Source organism: Apium graveolens, chromosome 6 (genome assembly GCF_009905375.1).
Source record: "Apium graveolens cultivar Ventura chromosome 6, ASM990537v1, whole genome shotgun sequence".
Lineage (NCBI taxonomy): Eukaryota > Viridiplantae > Streptophyta > Magnoliopsida > Apiales > Apiaceae > Apium > Apium graveolens.
Window position 1 is genome coordinate 147564302 of NC_133652.1, and position 23757 is coordinate 147588058.

Here is a 23757-nt window from a genome sequence, read left to right on the forward strand (position 1 = left end):
TTGAATAAATGGTTCAAAACGCTCCTGAAAAATTTTCAACTCTGCTAACCCAAGAGAATTAAATGGCAAATCCAACTTTCTCTTCCACGGAGGTGCATTCAAAACCAGAATTTGCTCTACTTTAAAGCACTCCTCTTTAGATGTGGGTAACTTTATTTCCTTGAACACATTAAAAGTGACCTTTTGATCGTAAACCTTCATCGAAAGCTCTCCTTTTTGCACATCAATCATAGTTCAGCCTGTAGCCAAGAATGGTCTTCCCAAGATAATGGGAATCTTCTTATCTTCCTCGAAATCAAGAATTACAAAGTCAGCAGGGAAGAAGAGTTTATCCACCTTGACCAAGACATCCTACACTATACCTCGTGGATAAGTGATGGAACGGTCAGCTAGTTGCAATGACATGTATGTTGGTTTCGGATCAGGACGACCAAGATTCTTGAAGATAGATAAGGGCATTAGATTGATGCTAGCTCCTAAATCACATAAACATTTGTTGAATGACAAGTTTCCGATGGTGCAAGGAATAGTGAAGCTTCCAGGATCTTTAAGCTTCGGAGGCAACTTCTGTTGCAGCACAGCACTGCATTCCTCCGTTAGAGCAACAGTCTCTAAGTCATCGAGCTTCACTTTCCGAGAGAGAATACCTTTCATAAACCTCGCATAGCTAGGCATCTTTTCAAGAGCTTCAGCGAAAGGTATGTTGATATGAAGTTTCTTCAACACCTCCAAAAACTTCTCAAACGACTTATCCAGCTTTTTCTTCTGCAACCTCTATGGAAAAGGAGGTGGAGGATAGATATGTTTCTCCCCTGTATTACCCTCTTGGTTCCACCTCTACTTCCTTCTACACATCTTCTTCAGCCAAAACTTCAGATTCTGGAACTTGAGAATTTTCAGGCTCTTCGTCTTGCTGAATTTGGGGGCTTGCGACCTTTCCAGACCTCAAGGTGATGGCGTTCACCTATTCTTCAACTTCCTTCTTTCCTGGATTCGCTTCTGTAGCACTAGGAAGCATTCCTGGTGGTCGATTCAATAAGGCGTTAGCAATTTGCCCTATTTGGTTCTCCAGATTCTGGATAGAAATAGCCTGGATTTGGCATATAAGAGCCTGGTTTTTGCACATAAGCCGCAACTCCTCCAATTCAGATTTTTCATTCGAAGATAGACATGCACCATGAGTTTGTTGTTTTGGTGTAATTTGTTGCTGAAAACCGGGAAGGTTGAATAGCTTCTTTCCAAACTGCTGGAATGGCTGTTGCATCGTATTCTGATTGTTGCTCCAGCTGAAGTTAGGATGATTCCAGTTATCAAGATGATAAGTGTCTAGAACTGGTTGCTGAGATCTCTGAAAGTTGCTCACAAACTGAGCTGAGTCACTAGATATAGTGCATTGCTCCGTCGCATGCAAACCGACACATAGCTCACAAACACTAATTATCTGCTTAACACCATAGTTAGCCAGAGAATCGATCTTCATAAACAATGCCTTTAGTTGAGCAGTGATAGCCATAGATGTATCCACCTCAAGAACTCCTGCTACCTTTCCCTGTGGAAATCTCTGGGTTGGATATTGATATTCATTAGCAGCCATCAGTTCAATTAGATCATAAGCTTCCTCATAGCTCTTTGCCCATAATGCTCCACCTGCTGCTGTATCGAGCATGGGTCTGGACTGTGCTCCCAATCCATTGTAAAAACAATTGATGATCATCCAATTAGGCATTCCATGATGAGGACACTTCCTAAGCATCTCTCTGTAGCGCTCCCAAGCTTCATATAAAGATTCTCCTGATTGCTGCGCAAATTGAGTAAGAGCATTCCTGATTGTAGCTGTCTTTGCCATAAGGAAGAATTTAGTAAGAAACTTCTGAGCAAGATCTTCCCAAGTAGTAATCGAACCAGCTGGTAGAGAGTGTAAGCAGCTCTTATCCTTGTCCCTCAGAGAGAATGGGAACAGTCTCAGCTTCACAGCATCTTCAGAAACACCATTGAACCTGAAGGTGTCGCAGATCTCTATGAAATCCCTAATGTGTGTATTGGGATCTTCCGTTGGAGAACCCCAAAACTGGACTGAAGTCTGTACCCATTGAATTATGCCAGGCTTGATCTCAAAGGTATTAGCTGTGATAGTTGGCCTGACAATGCTAGATTGAATGTCATTGATCTTGGGTTGAGAAAAATCCATCAAGGCATTCGTTCGTACTGCTGGATCTCCCATTATAATGAGTACCTGAAACACAAACAAATAAATCGTGAAAGTAAAAGAATCTGAGTCAGTGAACTTTAACGACCACTGATGACAAGCACATAAACTAAAAATTAACACCGAGTCCCCGGCAGCGGCGCCAAAAACTTGTTAGGGCGAAAACACGCGCTAATATTCACGCAAGTATACTCGTTCGCAAGTAGTATAAGATATAAATCAGATTCGTTCCCACAGAGACTGGTTTAGATTAAGTTCAATTTATGCACCTAAGCAATAATGTATGATTATCATTCAATGCTAAGAAAAATAACAAATTGGGTTTTTATTAAACTAAGAGATTAAACTAAATAACATTAACTAAGAGAATTGAGGTTGAATTACTATATATGACAAACATGGGATTCTAACTTCATTACTACTTCATTCAAAGTCATTGTTCTTAACCTTAGCATGTGATGGTGATGACACTAATCAGATAACACGAAACTGATAAACGCCAACTTTCGTTGCACGAGTACCATTCTACCAGACATCCACAAAAGAGATAGAAGCTGAATAGGCACCAATTATATTGAGACCCTATATGTCTATAGAATTTGACAATATAACGGTTTAAGCATAAGTTATCCATAATGATTACATAGGGCAAGTAAAACGGTTAGGGTTACCTACGAATCATGCATACACATACATGAACCTATGCTAGCATGGCAAGTTCTAAACCTCTATATTCACTGTCGCTTCAATAGAGATTAACATGCTATCTTATATGTTAGCTACGCATATAAGACAAATAAGCACAACCAATACTAGGATATCAATCAATCACCATACACCAAGATATCGAAACAATTAATTATTAAAATTCATAAGTAAATCCGCTAGAACCCCATGACAACGATTAACCCATAATTGAACTCATCATCACCATGGGTTCCAATGAAAGCATGGTATAAACAAGGTCTTAATAAACTGAATAATAATTAAAGTACGAATAAACGAGATCTAGGTTCAACAAGAATGAAAACGAGCATCCAAAGTTACAACTAATTCAAAGAATCACAAGTTGAAAACAAGATCTTCTTTTTCGGAGTTGTTCTGTGCTTCTAGGTCTTCTCCTTGGTATCCCAATCTTCCCGGATGATGAAAACCCTTTTTTTAAGTATATATACGCCCCTAATGGACCTGGACCGTTAAAATCGTCAAATTCCACTCAAAAAAGGCTTTTTCAGCAAAATCAGTGACCGGCCGCGCCTTGGGCGGCCGCTCAGCTCTCCTGGGCGGGCGCTCAGCTCCCTGGGCGGCCGCTCAGCTCTCTGGGCGGGCGCTCAGCTCCTGTCTGGAAAAAATTCTGATGAATCTTGTTTTGGCCATAACTTGAGTTCTACTCGTCAGAATTAGGCGATTCAACTGCCCACGCGAAGCTATTGAGATTCTCTACAAATTGAAAATGGCCTTGGATTCCCATTCTGATCACGTTTTATCATATTTCCTTTAAAATATCTTTTCTTCATTTAACTGATACCTGAAATGCAATAACACAAAAATACATCAAAATACCAACAACTTGAGTCCAAAACACCAATTTAAGCTTGTATTAAAGCATTCCAAGTGGATATAAAATCCACTTATCAGTATTTCGCCGGGGTTCTGAGATGTTGACTACAGAGGACAGATGTATATAGATGCAGCCTAGTATGACAAAGTGAGTAGTGTGTATGTGTGTATTAGTAGTTTGACTTGTAGTAGTTAGTTTGACTTGTAGTCGCAGCCATGACCATCAGAGCGAGACTTTTTGTACCAAGCACTTACACTTGAGGCTGGTGTCATATATATAATGAACTTTTTCAAATTTCTTTTATTTAAATTTCAGTCTTTACAGTTTTACAGCATTTACCTTTACTTTATTGTTTTACAGCTTTTCGTACTTTAAATTTTGTCAAAAAAAAGAGAGAAAAGAAAAGAACAAACATTTCATTTAACTGTTTATATTTTCTGTTTTTATATTAACATAAACTATTTATACTTCCTGTTTTTATATTAAGCAAACTGTTTTTTTTCGAACCATTATCTAAATTTTGTTAATACATGATAAATTGTTTTCTTATCCACTGTCAATTATTTAATAAACTGTTAAAAAGACATCACTTGTTTTATTATCAGCAAATGGCACCCAAGAGAAAGACTAGGACTGAGACTTCCAACAGTAATTCCGAAGAACAGACCAATGATACCATAACCTGTAAATGATCCGGATTAGAAGGGGTTAATTTATTATTCTTTTATTTTATGTAAAGATTGTTTAGTAACACCAAATCTTGACCCCGGATTTGGGTTGTTACATGTCTATGATGCAGTCAATGATTTTTATAAAGCTCAACTCAAAACTTTTCACATATTTGGTAAAGATATAGAAATCAAGCTGACTGGTCATGAAAAAAAAGTAAGGAAGCTAGTGAAAGAGAAGATGGATGAGATCATACCTTCCCAAGTCAAGATCACCTCAAAGTTTCAACATTTTACTAACCAAATGGCAAGGTTTGATCTAGCTTTTGTGGAAAAAGATGTCAAAAATCTCCGACAATCTTTCATTGCTCTCCATGAAGTGGTTCAAGAACAAATCACCAATTCAAATGACACAAATATCAAGTTGGACCAATTTCACCAAAGTAGATATGAGCCCTCTGCACTGCTCATAGAGGGTATCAAACAAGCTGTAGAAGAAACTTTTGGATCTTCAGTATCTACAAGCTCTCAACCACCTCCTTCCACATCTACCAATCTTCAAATTCAAGATCTTTAAAATCAAGTCTCCACTCTGCAAACCTCAAATGAAAACCTCACAGCTCAAGTGCATGCTCTCATTACCCTAGTACAGAGTCAACAGACAAACATTCAGACGTTGGTGGACTCCCATAAGCACTTACAAATACAGAATTCTGTTGCATGGGGAGCCATCATGGGCAAGCTAAATATTCCATTGCCTGCACTTCCTGAGTCTGTGAGGGCAGAAATACCAACTCCCCTACGCATGCCTGTTTCCAAGACTAAGGGGGAGATTGAGGCTAGGATTCCACAATCCTGGGATAGGGATTCTAAATCTAAATCTAAGGAGCATATCTCATCAATTGGCCAAAGTTCTTCACAAGCTTAGTTATCAAAAGATGTAGGAAAGGATAGACTCACTAAGGCTGTAGAAGGACCAAATCAAGATCAAGAATTCAGTGAGCTTCTTGCAGTCTTGAGGATGTCTCTTCAAAATAACTACATTACCTACAAAAGAGCATTGGCCAAGAACATAAACTTCATGAGAGCAGTGGTTGTGCAGATTGACAATTACTTGGAAAAAATAATTGTTGTGAACATCAATGATGGGAGAATTGGCAGATGTCTACAGGTGTCTCTTCCAAATCTCAAAACTTTAAGAGCATCTGAGCTGGATATAATGATTGAGAGAGTAAATCCAGTTATTTCAGAGGACAACCAATTACTGAAAGAGCTAAAAAATGTACAGTTAGCAGCTTTTCCTAAAGCTTATCTATATCCAAATAAAGGGGTGGCCTACATCTGCTCAAGAACCAAGGAGTGCAAACAGTTCATTGTTCCAAGAAATTGTGTAAGATCAAATATGAGACTGATCATGACTCTTTAGTCTGATCTCAAGCATAAAAAGAGCTAGAAGGCTGAGGATGTTGAGATGATAAAAATTCTTGAAAGATATCTTGTAAATCCAGACACCATGTTGCCCAATCAAAAGTTTAACAACTCAAAAGATGATAAGGATGATGATGAGTAGAAGCATGGTGAGCAAAACCCTTCTGGCTCAAATCCAAGTCAATCTTCAAAGGCAACTGACAGCAATGACAAGAAGCAAGAAGAGAATAAAGGTGATGACAAGAAAAGAGGAGAAGAAAGGAGAATCAAGAAAAGACAAGATGGCTCATAATCACACCAACAAACCCTAAAAATCCAAATTAACCAAGCTCAACCTACCAAATTTTTTTAGCTCAAACACTTAACCATCTTTCACCTCAAAGCCAAAATTTCTATACAAGCCAACTGCAAATTCCCTTCTTAAAATCCCAATCACTACAAGCTAAACCAACTTGAAGAAAATCACAACCTTACCTTCATATAAACCTCCAACCAAAACACACTTTAAATCTGTTGGGAGAAAAACAAAGCAACTGCAAGTTACTAAAAGGTCACTCTGGAACTACTATGATCAATTTGACTTTCTGCCACTAAAATGGTGCTTCACGTATTAAGAATATTTTCAATAGCTAGATGAAGAAATAGTCAGAGTTTGGGTAGTATCATACACAGAAGTCAGAATCTATTATGATGATGGTTCTTTCACTCTACTTGGCAGTAGCCTTATGGACACACGTTTAACCACATAATTCAAAAGAGTGATTAGTTTAATGAAGGATATGGATACAATCATAAGATTCTGGAAAGTTGTGTACTATGTATAGGTGAAAGAAAGGGATGAGAAAATTGCAAGGGCAAAGGCTGAAAAGGAAGAAAGAGATATGAAGTATGCAGAAGAACTTGCGAGAATTGAGAAAATATCAAATGAGCTTAAAGCAAAGGGGATGAGTAGACTCTCCAAAGATGGACGTTTTTTGAATATAAAGGTTGGCAGATTCTCCAAATTTATAGAAGAATATCTAAATGGTTATTCATTGGATGAGTGGCTGAAGCTTGTGGAAGCCTTAAGGGGAACTGAGATCTTAGAAGAAATGGAAGTGTTAGTAACTCTTAAAGATCTCACTAGAAAAGAGCCAGGCTATGAAGATTTTATGTAATGAATACCTTGTTAAAACTTCTATAATCACTCAATGATAAAGATTGTAATTCTGTCAATTTTTGTGTTATAAAGATTGTTTATGTCCATTTTAGCTTGGGGTTAGTCTTGTTAACAGGCATGAATTTGTCATAAGCAATCTTCTCACAAATTGAGGGAGATTGTTATGCAACACATGCATGTACTATAACAAGACTAAGTCAAATTGACAACCCTAAGTAAGTTGTATTGTGTGTATTGTATCACCTAAGTTTGTAAACATGTAAATAGACTAGACTGGAGTATTTTTCTGTAAACAGTCTCAATCCTAAGAATAAACTTTGGAAGAAGATCATGAAGATCATGCCTCAGAGAAAGTGTGAAGAAGCTTGTAGTTGAATAAATCTGTTTTGTAAAAAATATTCTAAGTCAAGAAGTGTACAAGTCACAGATTAAGTGTTATAGAGAAGTCATTCGAGAACTCCAGAATGACTTATCGAGAAGTCAAGAAAAGCTACTAGAGAACTCAGAGATATCGATAAGCCAAATTGAAGACATGAAGATTGGCGAACATGAAGATTGTGTTCCTTATGAAATTTGCAATCGATTGGTATATAGCTCGTTAACGGAGGATTAGTGAATCGAAGGGAGTTGTGTTTTGAAGATTTACGATGTTCGCCGGAAATCTGCGATGTTCTTGGCCAATTTCCGGCCAAGTCTGGGGTTATTGATGTGTTTTGATTGCATGTATAGATTCCTGGTGATATGTAGTTTAATTCTGGAGCTTGTGGTGGTGTGACTGTACCTGGATCGCCTTCTCCGGCGAGACATGGTATTTTCAGGCGAAGTTCGACGGTGAACTTTACAAAATTGCATTTCAGACCCTGAGGTCTTAAAAACGAAACAGTTAGGTCCTTAAGGTTTCCAGAACTTGCAAATTTTGGGTTCCTGTTTTAAAAATATTCAAAAACCATATTCCCTATTTATTTTTATTATAAAAATTCGATTTTAATTTCTGAAAATTCCAAAAAATTATTATTTTAATTCCAAAAAATATTTTTAATTCAAAAATAAATCTGAATTAATTAGTTAATTAATTTCAGTTAATTTTTAATTGGTTAATTAATCAATTAATTCGAAAATTAATTGATTAATTGATTTAATTAATTATTAATTGATTTTAATTAATTATTTAATTAGATTTAATTATTTAAAAATGATTTAAAAATGATTTAAAAATTCCGAAAAATAGTTTCGAGCTTTAAAATATTATTTAAAATTGTTTTCAAGGCTCGATAATTATTATAAAATTGTTTTGAAGCCAGAATTGGCCAGCCGAACCCTGTTTATTACTCCAAAATTGATCCAACGATCCGTTTTAATTCTGAAAAATGTTTTAAAAATCATTTTAAACATCTGAAAGCTGGTTTATGACCTGAGACTTCATTATAAACATTATATCATTGATTATGTGACGCGTTATGTGCTATATGTGACTTGTTGGTTAACTGTCGGTCTATATATTCGATATTTACTTGTTTATTGCGTAACTTTCAATCCGTTAATCGGATTTGGGTGAAACGAAGGGTAGATAGAAATATGTATCGAATAGAATCGTATAAGTTGAATATTGATAGATGCTTATGATATGTGAGCAGAAGAGGAAAGGCGTAGGAAAGGGAAATAGGTAGTCGAGGAGTAAGACAGTCGTGACTGAAAGCTAGTGCAGTATAATAAGCTAGTACCAGGCAAGTGTTCAGAACTTTCTCGAGATGTTGTATTGATTGATAGTCCTGTTTTATATTACAAGTACTTTGAAGCACTGAACCCTAAACCCTGATTCCAGTTATTGATCTTGAGCCGTAAACCTGATTCTTTCTAGACCATTGATTGTTGTATACCCAAATAAGAACCTCAAATATACGATACTACTCCACATATACATACAAACTAAATATCAAACACTGAACCAGATTGCTTACACACTCAAACCATTGTATCTTATGCTTTGAAAGGCCAAATCCTTGAAACCTTGAAACATTATTTCCTTTGCTATCCAATTCTTTCACTACTTAGCATATATGCTTTGAAAATGCCATATTGATCCTTATGCAGATTGAAACCATTTTCATTATTGAACGTCCAATGTTGTTAATGATTCTGTTTATTACTTATTACTGTTTATTCTGTTATTATGTTAGAATTTGATTGTTTTTATAAAATTATGGACCAGATTCGTGGTCAGACCATATAATGGTAAAGTTAGGCCAATGTGTGCCTTGGATCCAGTAGTTAGAGCAGTGATGTGTGCTTTGCTCGGGGTTAGTGCGTGACTGATCAGCAACCTAACCTTGGTTTTTAAAATGAAAATATAATATCCAATTCTAAATCAGAATCTATTGTTCACTTGACATCATAACCATATTCACCTGATGATCATTATTCTCAGTTATGTCATTGTGACTTGCTGTCTAGTTACCTCATTTGTGCGATATTGTTTATGTTCTTTTCCAGTTAAGAAGGAACCAATTGGTACCGAGGATCCCCAGTCTAGCGCGAGAGCTAGAGGTTCAGGTTGATCGACTTGAGCTAGTAGGCTTCTTTTGGAATAATCTAAGTTTGTAAACGTTTGTAATAATGTTTAATACTCAGTTCTGAGTTGGAATAGTAGGGATTCGAATGTTTGTAATATAAGTAAGTATGTTTGGCTTGTGTGCATACTTTAACCTGTTGCGGTCCGTGGTAGTTGGTAAGTAGGGTCACTGCATATTATTATTATCTTTATTATTGTTATAAGCAGGTTATAAATAGTGTGTGTGTGGACCCCAAACTTCTGACCCGGGTTTGGAGGGCGCCACAGGTTTGGTATCAAAGCTACAGGTTATAAGTCACTGACACAAGCCTAGGTTGACGGGAATGGGTAGAGGGTTAGGATTAGAAGTAAGGAATAGGAAGATAGAACATTGAGAGGTTGAGTGTTACGGTATAACAGGTACTAGTATAATTCGTGTCGTAATTCGAGATTCTTATATTGCGATATAATTTCATATAGCAGCGATGGCCGACTCTTTCATCCCCGTATCAGCTGATCACTCAGAGCCTTCAGTTGGAGTACCATCTTCAGATCCACGTCCTGTTGTTCCACCAGCATTGGCTATTCTGCCTCCATCTGTGTTGCAGCCCGTACCATTGCAGGCTATTCCACCCCCATGCATGAGACCACCTATTGGAGGACCCCCACCTGTTGATTTAGGCTTTACTAATCATTCAGTTACAGGAGTACCTTTCCGGTTCTCTTCTTATCTTATCCCATATCATCAGTTTGAGGCTTGCCTTATGGAGCAGCGATTCCTACAGGGTCAGATTCAGGAGTTACTACATATCATGCGTACCAGAGAGGTTGGGAGTGGTGAGAGGCAACTTAGAGAGAGGCTACAGGTGTTTCGTAGAGCAGCTACTGTGAGGATTGTTGAGGCTACACATGAGGACATCACCCCTGATTTTCTAGTGGAGTGGGCTAAGTGGGTTCTAGAGGAGCTTGAGGAGATTGGAGGTCCAGACTTGCCATGAGTCAGGATTCCAGAGACAGAGATGCTGAGCAGTGTTATTATGGTTGTGGAGTATGTACAGTAGTGTGTAGTATGTACATGTAGACTTTTGGGTTGTATTTATAGACTAGCTATGCTGACTAGTGAGTAGGTTGTTGTACCCTTTTTGCTTTTACTTCCGAAGCGTCTTTACGCTTGTACTATCCAAAACTTTTGATCTATATATATCAGTATCTTTTTCCTTTCCAGCATTGTCATTTACTTTATCGCACCTGCTTTACTTTACCTTATTTATTGCACCAGTTATACCCTGTGAAACCATGTACCCTGTTTTCCATAACTGTTTATATTCTGTAAAGAAGCATGCAATTTACTTAGTTACAACTGTTTTCAAAAAGAGATACCTCTGTTTTACAAAATTTTTCTTTTATACAAAGATTTGATTCAAAAGCTAAATAAGTTGTTTGATTCTTTACAGAAAATGCCTCCCAAAAGAAATACCCACACCAACACCCAGAATGAAGAAACCAACAACAACAACAACCAAGATGATACAAATCCAAATGTGAACCCAGGACCCATGGACCCAGCAATAGCCCAGATTCTTCAAATCTTGGCACAACAAACAGTTCACCTGGCACAACAACAACAAAGACAGACGAACCCCCGGGTAACTTTTAAAACTTTTCAGGCAGTAAACCCACCAGAATTCAAGGGTTTCTTAGAGCCAATTGAAGCAAATGTTTGGTTAAAGGAAATAGAGAAGGCATTTGCCTTAGTGAAAGTAAAGGAAGAACAGAAGGTTGAGTTTGCAAGTTACTATCTGAAGAATGAAGCCACCTATTGGTGGGAGATGGTGAAGACATTGGAAGGTCCAAATGTTATTACTTGGGAAAGGTTTAAGGAATTGTTTTTAGAAAAGTATTTTCCTCAGTTTGTTCAGGATCAAATGGAGCTGAAGTTTTTAGAATTAAAGCAAGGGAACATGTCGGTAACAGATTATGAGGGTAAGTTTGAGGAATTGTCAAGGTATGTACCGTCCTATGTGGATACTGATAAGAAGAAAGCTAAAAGATTTCAGCAAGGTTTCAAACCATGGATCAGAGGGAAGGTAGCCATTTTTGAATTGGATACCTATGCAGGAGTAGTACAGAAGGCTATGATCGCAGAAACAGAGGGTGAGATGTTCCAGAAGGAAAAGGAAAGCAAGAAGAGGAAAGTTGAGGGAAGTGAGGGTCAGTCACAAACAGGGAAGTTTCCAAATTTTAAGAAGGGCAAGTTTCATCCAGGGAGAAATTTTAATTTCAGAAGACAAAATGCAGGAGACGGAGGCCAGAACAACCGTCCAGTTAATGCAAATCAGCCAAATCAGTTGAGAGTAACTTTTCCAAATTGTCAAGTATGTGGATAAAGCATGGAGGAGTTTGTAATAAGTTGAACGTGGTATGTTTCAAATGTAACCAGAAAGGGCACTATTCGAGGGAGTGCCGAAATCAGCCAGCAAGAGAGCCAGCAAGTAAGGATCAACCTATCCAGAATCCAGCAGTGAAGGTTCCAGCCATTGGATTTACATGCTTTAAATGTGGGAAGCCAGGACATATGGTCAGGGATTGTAAGACACGAGCCCCAGGCAGTAATGCATTGAGGATTATGGGATCTACCCCAACAATGAATGAGACTCCAAGGGCTAGAGTTTTTGATATGTCTGTGAAGGATGCTATTCAGGATACGGATGTCGTGGCAGGTACGCTTAATGTAAATTCTTTATGTGCCAAAGTGTTAATAGATTCGGGAGCAACTCGATCATTTGTTTCACAAGACTTTGTTAGTAAGTTAAATTGTCCAGTTGAATGTTTAAATGAAATAATGACTGTGGAATTAGCAAATCAAGAACGTGTAACTATTAACCAAGTTTGTGGGAATTGTGAGATTGAGATCTCTAGTAGTAAATTTTGTGTAGATTTGATACCATTTAAATTAGGAGAATTTGACGTTATATTAGGGATGGATTGGTTATCTAGGCACGATGCCCAGATAGATTGTCGAAATAAGAAGGTAATGGTTAAAACGCCAGACGAAAGGATAGTAACGTTCAAGGGTCAAAAACAAGTAAAGAAGTTCTTAACGATGATTCAAGCAAAGAAGTTACTACGACAAGGATGTGAGCATTTCGTAACATATGTGATCGACAGAAGTCAGGAGTCAACAAAACTTGAAGATATTCCAGTTGTAAATGAATTTCCAGACGTATTTTCCGACGAATTACCAGGACTTCCTCCAGATAGAGAAATTGAATTTGCGATCAACTTAGCACCTGGAACAGAACCAGTATCCAAGGCCCCGTACAGAATGGCGCCTGTTGAGATGAAAGAGCTAGCGAAGCAATTGCAAGAGCTGTTAGAGAAAGGAGTAATCAGACCCAGTGTGTCCCCGTGGGGTGCACCGGTATTATTTGTCAAGAAGAAAGATGGAAGCATGAGACTATGTATCGACTATAGAGAGCTCAACAAGCTTACAATCAAGAATAAGTATCCGTTACCTAGAATTGATGATTTGTTTGACCAATTGAAGGGAGCCAAGTATTTCTCCAAGATCGATTTAAGATCGGGATATCATCAACTGAAGATCAAGCCAGAAGATATACCAAAGACAGCTTTCAGAACAAGGTATGGACATTACGAGTTTTTAGTGATGTCTTTTGGATTGACCAATGCCCCGGCAGCGTTTATGGACCTGATGAACAGAATTTTTAAGGAATATTTGGATAAGTTTGTTATTATGTTTATAGACGATATTTTAATCTATTCAAAGACGGAAAAGGATCATGCGGAACATGTGAGAACGGCTTTGGAGATTTTGAGGAAAAAGAAGTTATATGCTAAGTTCTCGAAGTGTGAGTTTTGGCTACAGGAAGTTCAATTCTTAGGACACATAGTCAGTAACGAAGGGATCAAAGTGGACCCGGCAAAGATCAAGGCAATTACGAATTTGGAGAGACCAAGAACACCCACCGAGGTAAGAAGTTTCTTGGGATTGGCGGGATATTATCGACGATTCGTTCAGAATTTCTCAAGGATTGCGACACCATTGACAAAGCTTACACGGAAGAATGAAAAGTTTATATGGAACGACAAGTGCGAAGAAAGTTTTCAGGAGTTTAAGCGGAGATTAATCACAGCACCTGTTTTATCACTTCCAGACGATCAAGAGAATTTCGTAATTTATAGCGATGTTTCTCACAAAGGACTAGGATGTGTTTTAATGCAGCACGAAAAGGTGATTGCGTATGCATCAAGGCAATTAAAACCACATGAACAGAAGTATCCTACTCATGATTTGGAGCTAGCAGCCATAGTTTTCGCTTTGAAGATTTGGAGACATTATCTGTATGGAGAAAAGTGCGAGATTTTCACGGATCACAAAAGCTTAAAGTACATATTCACACAGAAGGAACTTAATATGAGGCAAAGGAGATGGTTAGAGTTGATCAAAGACTATGATTGCTCGATTAATTATCATCCTGGTAAGGCTAACGTTGTGGCAGATGCATTGAGTCGGAAGGAAAGATTGAATATATTATCAGTACCCGAAGATATATATAAGGAATTTCAGAAATTGGAATTGGAAATTAGAGTTTGCAAGCCTGAGGAAGCGAAAGTATACAGTATGACTTTCCAGCCGGAGTTGTTGGAGAAAATAAAGAAGTGTCAGGAAAATGTAATGGATCAAGATATAAATCATTTGGTAGGTGAGGAATTATGCACGCAGAAGGATGATCAAGGTATACTTAGGTTTTCTTCAAGAATTTGGATTCCACCAGTGACGGAGCTGAAGAATGAAATTTTACAAGAGGCACATAGTTCAAGATATTCTATCCATCCAGGGAGTACCAAAATGTACAGAGATTTAAAGAAGAATTATTGGTGGCCAGACATGAAGAAGGAAATTGCGGAATGGGTTAGCAAATGTTATACTTGTCAGAGAGTTAAAGCAGAGCATCAGAGACCAAGTGGATTGTTACAGCCATTGGAGATTCCAGAGTGGAAGTGGGAACATATTACCATGGATTTCATAGTTGGATTACCAAGGACAAGGGCTAATCATGATGCCATTTGGGTTATAGTGGATAGACTTACCAAGTCAGCTCATTTTCTGCCTATAAATGAAAGATTTTCGCTCGACAAGTTGGTCCATATGTACCTAAAAGAAATTGTAGTTCATCATGGAATTCCCGTGTCTATCGTATCTGATCGAGATCCAAGGTTTAATTCAAGATTCTGGAAGAGTTTTCAAGAATGTTTGGGAACAAGATTGAATATGAGTACGGCCTATCACCCGCAGACGGACGGCCAAAGTGAAAGAACGATCCAGACAATCGAGGACATGTTACGTGTTTGTGCTATTGATTTCAAAGGAAGTTGGGACGAGCATTTACCCCTGGTAGAGTTTGCTTATAACAACAGCTATCACGCCAGCATTGGGATGCCACCTTATGAAGCCATTTATGGACGCAAATGTAGATCTCCAGTATATTGGGACGAAGTAGGAGAACGCAAAATACTTGGACCTGAACTGGTACAGCAGACAAAGGAAATTGTTGAAATTATCCAGAAAAGATTAATAGCCGCACAAGATCGTCAGAGGAAGTATGCAGACCAGTCTAGGAAGAACATGGAATTTGAAGAAGGGAGCTTGGTATTATTGAAAGTATCACCATGGAAAGGACTAACGAGGTTTGGGAAGAAAGGAAAGCTAAGCCCAAGATATGTCGGACCTTTTGAGATTTTAAAGCGCGTTGGCAAAGTAGCTTATGAGTTGGCGTTACCCCCGCACATGGAGCACATTCACAATGTCTTTCACGTATCAATGATTAAGAAATACAATCCAGACTCCAGGCATGTAATAGAATATGAGCCAATAGAGCTTCAGGCAGATTTGTCATATGTAGAGAGTCCGATAGAGATTCTAGAGGAGCGAGAGAAGGTATTAAAAAAATAAAGTGGTAAAGTTAGTAAGAGTATTGTGGAGAAACCCAAAGGTTGAAGAGTCAACCTGGGAGTTAGAAAGTGATATGAGAGAAAAGTACCCTCATTTGTTTTCTTAGGAGATTCTGAGGACAGAATCCTTTTAAGGGGGGAAGGATGTAATATCCGGGATATATCGTGTAATTATTTTTGATATTAAATAATTATTATGTGTGTTCAATATCTATTATGTGAGTTAATTGTTAAGTGTTATTTGTACTTGGATATTCAAAAATAATATTAATTGAGTATTTTAATTTTTATATGTCCAAAATAAAATATAGATAATTGTCATATCTTCCTAATGATTTTGATGTTGATTTATGGATTTATAAGGATCATATGAAATTTATAAAATCTTTTTCCGAGAATTTAAAATCTATTTTATAAAAACGGGAACCAACCGACGTCAACCGTTGTTACGTTTTTGGAACCCGAAACTCTTCCGAGAACTCCTTCCTAACCTAATTATAATATTCCGAGCATATTCCATGTTTCGACTTTTTCGATCCGGCGTATGGTTTATTCTGCGTGGGTCCCGGCGCAACATTTTCGATACAATATTTGTTTCAGTAAATCTATAAAACCCGTATTTTCGATAAACGGGAGCTTTTTATTAAACTATCCCAATTATCACTTCGTAATACGTGTAACCAGGCGCTGAGACCAAGACCGCAGTACAAATTGTACTGGTTTGGATAATTATCCCGAAAACCGATACCGTTTGGATCAGTTTTTACAAATAAACGTACCATTTTATATCCGGAATGATCCAACGGGATACTAATTCTCCGTAATTATAAATAGCCTTTTACCGTATTTTATTTCATATCAAAATTATTTGCAGACAGATAAATATATAATTTTACAGAGAAAAATCATATATTCATAAACTATTCCAAGAATCAAACCAACTTTTGAAGGTGTTATTGATCTTTGTTTGAAAAGCTCGAGTACTGGATTTGAAGGTCTTGAGAAGCTCTATCAGAATCTGTAATCCATATACCTGCAGAATCAAAGGGTTAATTTCTAAAAATTTATTTATTTTCGAATTTATTTTATTAAAAATATGAATTTTTGTTCGGATGATTGTTTGTATGATTTAATGATTTCATGTTGTAGAGCTTGTTTTCCTGATGATTTTCATATGTCATACGTCTGATTTGGAGTTCAATAACATGCTCAGAAGTGGGTTTAATTTTCGAATTTCAAAATTAGGGTTTATAACCCGTATGAATGTTTTCAATTGAAATTTGGGGGTTTTTGATTCAGGGGTTATTAGCTGTTGATTTATAGTGGGTTGTGTTCCTTATGAAATTTGCAATCGATTGATATATAGCTCGTTAACAGATGATGCTTGAATCGTAGGGAGTTGTGATTTTAAAATTCCCGATGTTCGCCGGAAACCAGCGATGTTCTTGGCCAATTTCCGGCCAGAACAGGGATGATTAGAATGATTTGTTTGCATGGATATGTTCCTGGTAATCTGTAGTTTAATTCTGGAGGTGATGGTGGTGGGAGGATGCCGGAGGTGAGTTCTCCGGCCACCCCCGATTTTCCGGCGACTGGAATTGCAAAATTGCAGTTTGGTCCCTATACTTTTGAAAACGATGAAATTTGGTCCCCCAGGTTTCCAGACTTTGCAAAAATAGGATTCCTGTTTATAAAATGTTTAAAAATCATATTTCCTATTTATTTTTATTATAAAAATTCATTTTTAATTTTTGAAAATTCTGAAAATTATTATTTTAATTCTGAAAATTATTTTTAATTCCAAAATAAATCTAAATTAATTAGTTAATTAATTTTAGTTAATTTTTAATTAATTAATTGTTCAATTAATTTGAAAATTAATTGATTAATTGTTTTAATTAATTATTAATTGATTTTAATCAATTATTTAATTAGATTTAATTATTTAAAAATGATTTAAAAATTCCGAAAAATAGTTTCGAGCTTTAAAATATTATTCTAAATTATTTCCAAGGCTCGATAATTATTACAAAATTGTTTCGGAGCCAGAATTGGCCAAACGAACCCTGTTTATTAACCCGAAATTGATCCAATGACCCACATTAATTCTGAAAAATATTTTAAAAATCATTTTAAATACCCGAAAGCATATTTATGACCCGAGACTTCTTTATAAATGATATGTCATTGATTACGTGATGTATTATGTGTTATACGTGACTTGTTGATTGACTATCGGTCTATATATTCGGTGTTTACTTGGTTATTGCATAACTTTCAATCCGTTAATCGGATTTGGGTAAAACGAAGGGTAGATAGAAATATGTGTTGAATAGAACTCTATGAGTCGATTATTGATAGATGCTTATGATATGTGAGCAGAAGAGGCAAGGCGTATGAAAGGGAAACAAGTAGTTGAGGAGTAAAACGGTTGTGATTGGAAGCGAGTACAGTGTAGTAAGCTAATACCAGGCAAGTGTTTTGAACTTTCTCGAGATATTGTAGTACTTGATAATCCTGTGATATTGCAAGTGCTTTGAAGCACAGAAACCTAAACCCTGATTCCAGTTATTGATCTTGAGCCATGAACCTTATTCTTTCTAGACCATTGATTATTGTATACCCAAACACGAACCTCAAGTATACGATACTACTCCACAAATACATGCAAACAAAATTCCAAACACTAAACTGAATTAATTATATACTCAAACATTGTATCCTATGCTTTGAAAGCCCAAATCTTTGAAACCCTGGAATATTGATTCCTTGGTTATACAATTCTTTCAATACCAGTATCCAAGCTTTTAAATTATCTTATTGATCCTTACAAGGATTGAAACTCTTTCATTGTTAAACACTCATTGTTGTTAATGATTCTGATTATTGGTTATTATTGCTTATTCTGTTATTATGTTAGAATTGGATTGTTTTTATAAAATTGTGGACCAGATTCGTGGTCAGACCATATAATGGTCAAGTTAGGCCAATGTGTGCCTTGGATCCAGTAGTTAGAGCAATGTTGTGTGCCTTGCTCAGGGTTAGTGCGTGACTGATCAGCAGCCTAACCTTGTTTTTTAAATTAAAAATATAATATCCAATTCTAAATCATAAGCCATTGTTCAATTGATATCATAATCATGTTCACCTGATGATCATTATTCTCAGTTTTGTCATTATGACTTGCTGAGCTAGTTAGCTCATTTGTGCGATGTTGTTTATGTTCTTTCCAGCTAAAAAGGAACCAGTTGGTAACGAGGATCCCAGTCCAGCGCGAGAGCTAGGGGTTCAGGCTGAGAGAGCTGAGCTAGTAGGCTTCTTTTGGAATAATTTAAGTTTGTAAAAGTTTGTAATAAAGTTTAATACTCAGTTTAAGTTTAAATGGTTGGGATTTGAACGATATGTAATATAAGTAGATGTGTGGCTTGTGTGCATACTTTAACCTATTGCGATCCATGGTAGTTGGTAAATAGGATCACTGCATATTATTGTTATCTTTATTATTGTTATAAGCAGGTTATAAATAAGGCATGTGTATGTGGACCCCAAACTTCTGACCCGGGTTTGGAGGGCGCCACACCATGGATCAGAGGGAAGGTAGCCATTTTTGAATTAGATACCTATGCAGGAGTTGTACAGAAGGCTATGATCGCAGAGGCAGAGAGTGAGATGTCACAGAAGGAGAAAGAAAGCAAGAAAAAGAAATTTGAAGGGAATGAAGGTCAGTCACAACCAGGGAAGTTTCCAAATTTTAAGAAGGGCAAGTTTCAGCCAGGGAGGAATTTTAATTTCAAGAGACAAAATGCAGGCGACGGAGGCCAGGGCAACCGTTCAGTTAATGTGAATTAGTCGAATCAGTTGAGATTAACTTTTCCAGATTGTCAGGTATGTGGAAAGAAACATGGAGGAGTTTGTAATAAATTGAATGTAGTTTGTTTCAAGTGTAACCAGAAAGGGCACTATTCAAGGGAGTGTCGAAATCAGCCAGCAAAAGAACTAGCAAGTAAGGATCAGCCTATCCGGAATCCTGCAGTGAAGGTTCCAGCCATTGGATTTACGTGCTTTAAATGTGGAAATCCAGGACATATAGCAAGAAATTGCAAGACACCAGCCCCAGTCAATAATGCACGGAGGATTATGGGATCTACCCAGCAGTGAATGAGACTCCAAGGGCTAGAGTTTTTGACATGTCTGTGAAGGATGTTATCCAGGATACGGATGTCGTGGAAGGTACGCTTAATGTGAATTCTTTATGTGCTAAAGTGTTAATAGATTCGGGAGCAACTCGATCATTTGTCTCACAAGATTTTGTTAGTAAGTTAAATTGTCCAGTTGAGTATTTAAATGAAATAATGACTGTGGAATTAGCAAATTAAGAACGTGTATCTCTTAATCAAGTTTGTGGGAATTGTGAGATTGAGATTTCTGGTAGTAAATTTTGTTTAGAATTAATACCATTTAAGTTAGGAGAATTTGATGTTATCTTAGGAATGGATTGGTTATCTAAGCACGATGCCCAGATAGAATGTCAAAATAAGAAGGTAATGGTGAAGACGCCAGACGAAAGAATAGTAACGTTCAAGGTCCAGGAACAAGTAAATAAGTTCTTAATGATGATTCAAGCCAAGAAGTTACTACGGCAAGGATGCGAGCATTTTGTGGCATATGTGATTGACAAAAGTCAGGAGCCAGCAAAACTTGAAGATATTCCAGTAGTGAATGAATTTCCAGATGTGTTTCCTGATGAGTTACCAGGACTTCCTCCATATAGAGAAATTGAGTTTGCAATCGACTTAGCACCTGGAACAGAACCAGTATCCAAGGCCCCGTACAGAATGGCGCCCGTTGAGATGAAAGAGCTAGCAAAGCAATTGCAAGAGTTGTTAGAGAAAGGAGTAATCAGACCTAGTGTATCCCCGTGGGGTGCACTGGTACTATTTGTCAAGAAGAAAGATGGAAGCATGAGATTGTGCATCGACTATAGTGAGCTCAATAAGCTTACAATCAAGAACAAATATCCGTTACCCAGAATTGACGATCTGTTTGATCAACTGAAGGGAGCCAAGTACTTCTCCAAGATTGATTTAAGATCGGGATATCATCAACTGAAGATCAAGCCAGAAGACATACCAAAGACAGCTTTCAGAACAAGGTATGGACATTACGAATTTTTTGTGATGTCTTTTGGATTGACCAATGCCCCGGCAGCGTTTATGGACCTGATGAACAGAATTTTCAATGAATACTTGAACAAGTTCGTTATTGTGTTTATAGATGATATTTTGATTTATTCAAAGACGGAAGAGGATCATGCGGAACATTTGAGAATAGCTTTGGAGATTTTAAGGAAAAAGAAGTTATATGCTAAATTCTCGAAGTGTGAGTTTTGGCTACAGGAAGTTCAGTTCTTAGGACACATAGTCAGTAATGAAGGGATCAAAGTGGACCCAGCAAAGATTGAGGCAATTACAAATTGGGAAAGACCGAGAACACCCACCGAGGTAAGAAGTTTCTTGAGATTAGCGGGATATTATCGTCGATTCATCCAAAATTTCTCAAGGATTGCAACACCATTGACTAAGCTTACACGGAAGAATGAAAAGTTTATATGGAATGATAAATGCGAAGAAAGTTTTCAGGAATTAAAGCGAAGATTAATTACGGCACCTGTTTTGTCACTTCCAGACAATTAAGGGAATTTCGTAATTTATAGCGATGCTTCTCATAAAGGACTAGGATGTGTTCTAATACAGCACGATAAGGTGATTGGGTATGCGTCAAGGCAATTGAAACCACACGAACAGAAATATCCTACTCATGATTTGGAGCTAGCAGCTATAGTTTTTACTTTGAAGATTTGGAGATATTATGTGTATGGAGAAAAGTGCGAGATTTACACGGATTACAAAAGTTTGAATTACATATTCACACAGAAGGAGCTTAATATGAGGCAAAGGGGATGGTTAGAATTGATCAAGGATTACGACTGCTCAATTAATTATCATCCCGGTAAAGCGAATGTTGTAGCAGACGCGTTGAGTCGGAAAGAAAAGTTAAATGTGTCATCATTACCTGAAGAGATATATAAGGAATTTCAGAAACTGGAATTGAAGATTAGAGTTTGCAGGCCTAATGAAGCAAAAGTGTACAGTATGACTTTCCAGCCGGAGTTGTTAGAGAAAATAAAGAAGTGTCAGGAAGATGTAATGGATCAAGATATAAATTGTTTAGTAGGTGAAGAATTGTGAACGCAAAAGGATGATCAAGGTATTCTAAGGTTTTCTTCTAGAATTTGGATTCCACCGGTGACGGAGCTGAAGAATGAAATTTTACAGGAAGCACATAATTCAAGGTATTCAATCCATCCAGGGAGTACCAAAATGTACAGAAATTTAAAGGAGAATTATTGGTGGCCAGATATGAAGAGGGAAATTGTGGAATGGGTTAGCAGATGTTATACATGTTAGAGAGTTAAAGCCGAACATCAAAGATCAAGTGGATTGCTACAGCCATTGCAAGTAACATGAGAAGGAAGCTTCTAAGATAAGCTAAAACATGTGGTTAGAAGCAAGGTGACATCATCACACCACAAGAATGAGACATGTGGCAAAGTAGTGATGCAAGCAATGACAAATTAACCACAACCATGCATTCTTTGCACAAATATCAAGGCAAGACAAGCAAGCAAAAGCTCTCCCCCATTTCTTTCTTCTTCCATTCGGCCTTTTCAAGAAATGAAGAAATAGATTTTCAAAACTCAAGTTCTAGGCCATGGAAAATTACAAGGTTTGTTTCCTTGGATCCTATATTTCATAACTTAGTTATACCATGAGTTTAAGATCAAGATTCCATGGTTTGCTTAGCTAATCCACTCATCAAAGATGATGATGAATAGTAGTGAATAGTAACTTAATTTGATTTTCTTGATTTTCATGAAAGCTTAAGGTTGATTAAGCATAGATCAAGGTTCCTAGAGGCTTGTTAGTGACTACCCACTCTCCAAGGAAGGTATAAATTCTTGAACCCTTAGTTTAAAGTTTGGTTTGTTTGGATGATAATAGTGCTCAGATGAATGGGTTTAGTTTGATGTTGATGGATGTTGCATTGTTGTTGAATTGGTGATAATTTGGTGTAGTTTAAACTTTGGAAATCGTTAGGTTATAGCCGTCGTAATGCCCGATTTTCTATAATCTGTTTTGTGATTAACTTCTGGACCCGAACCCCCACTTCTATAAACTAACCACTTCCATGTTTAGATAGGTTATGTTTTAAGCTTCGTTTTGATATGTGGTTTGCTTGAATCCGATGTACGGTTTAGGAGAAACGACCATTTTAAGTAACGGTGTTTCGCGAACGAACCTTAACCCCTCGCCTTACTTTGAAACCTTGGTTAAGGCCCTTAAATGACTAACTGGAGTATGAAACAATTATGTAAAGTGTATTATGCAGTTGGTAGGGTACTCACGAAAGAATCTCCTTAAAATTCTTAATGGTTAATTTATTAAAAATGGTCAAGCCGAGGGTACTCGAATGACTTATGTGATTCGTTAAGCGTAGAAGTGACCATAAGCGAACGTTACGGTTCAATTGGTTAAAGTCTAGTTTCTTAAGCGACCGGGTTTTAATTCCGACTTATGTTGTTGTTCATAGGTTATCGGACCCACTCTAAGCTTAAGTCTATCCGGGAACACTCAGGCAAATTTTCTACCCGTTATACTGTTGTTGTGATGTAAATATATGTATATGCATTATCTTGTGATAAGTGCATGATTGTTATTAGCAAATCTTGCGGTATATTGGAGCATGTGATATGGTATATATGCATCTCTGTTTCGTAATCTTGATATCTAATTGTTGATTCAATTGCTTATAAGTTACATAATACCTATACTAGAGATAAGCAGTAGTTGCGTATACCCTTAGTATAGGGGACCCAAAGGTGAACTATATTGATATAGTTTTCAAAACTATTAATAGAATAAGGTTTATTCGATAACTTTATTTTATTTAATGAATATTATTCTGAATATTCATTCGAGAACTTATGACTCCGCTTACTTTATTTAATGAATATTATTTTGAATATTCATTCGAGGACTTAAGACTCCGTTTATTTTATTTAATGAATATTGTTTTGAATATTCATTTGAGGACTTATGACTCCGCGTATTTATTAAATAATATTATTTATTTTATTAAAGAATAATGTTTCGA

The 23757-nt window shown here is 37.0% G+C and overlaps 1 non-coding gene across 1 annotated transcript; it reads left to right on the forward strand.

The window, feature by feature from the left end:
- Positions 1–1724: 1724 nt before the first annotated feature.
- On the forward strand, positions 1725–1831 carry LOC141670079 (small nucleolar RNA R71). Its single transcript, XR_012554327.1, has one exon. It is a non-coding gene; the product is annotated as a small nucleolar RNA R71 (small nucleolar RNA).
- Positions 1832–23757: the final 21926 nt, after the last annotated feature.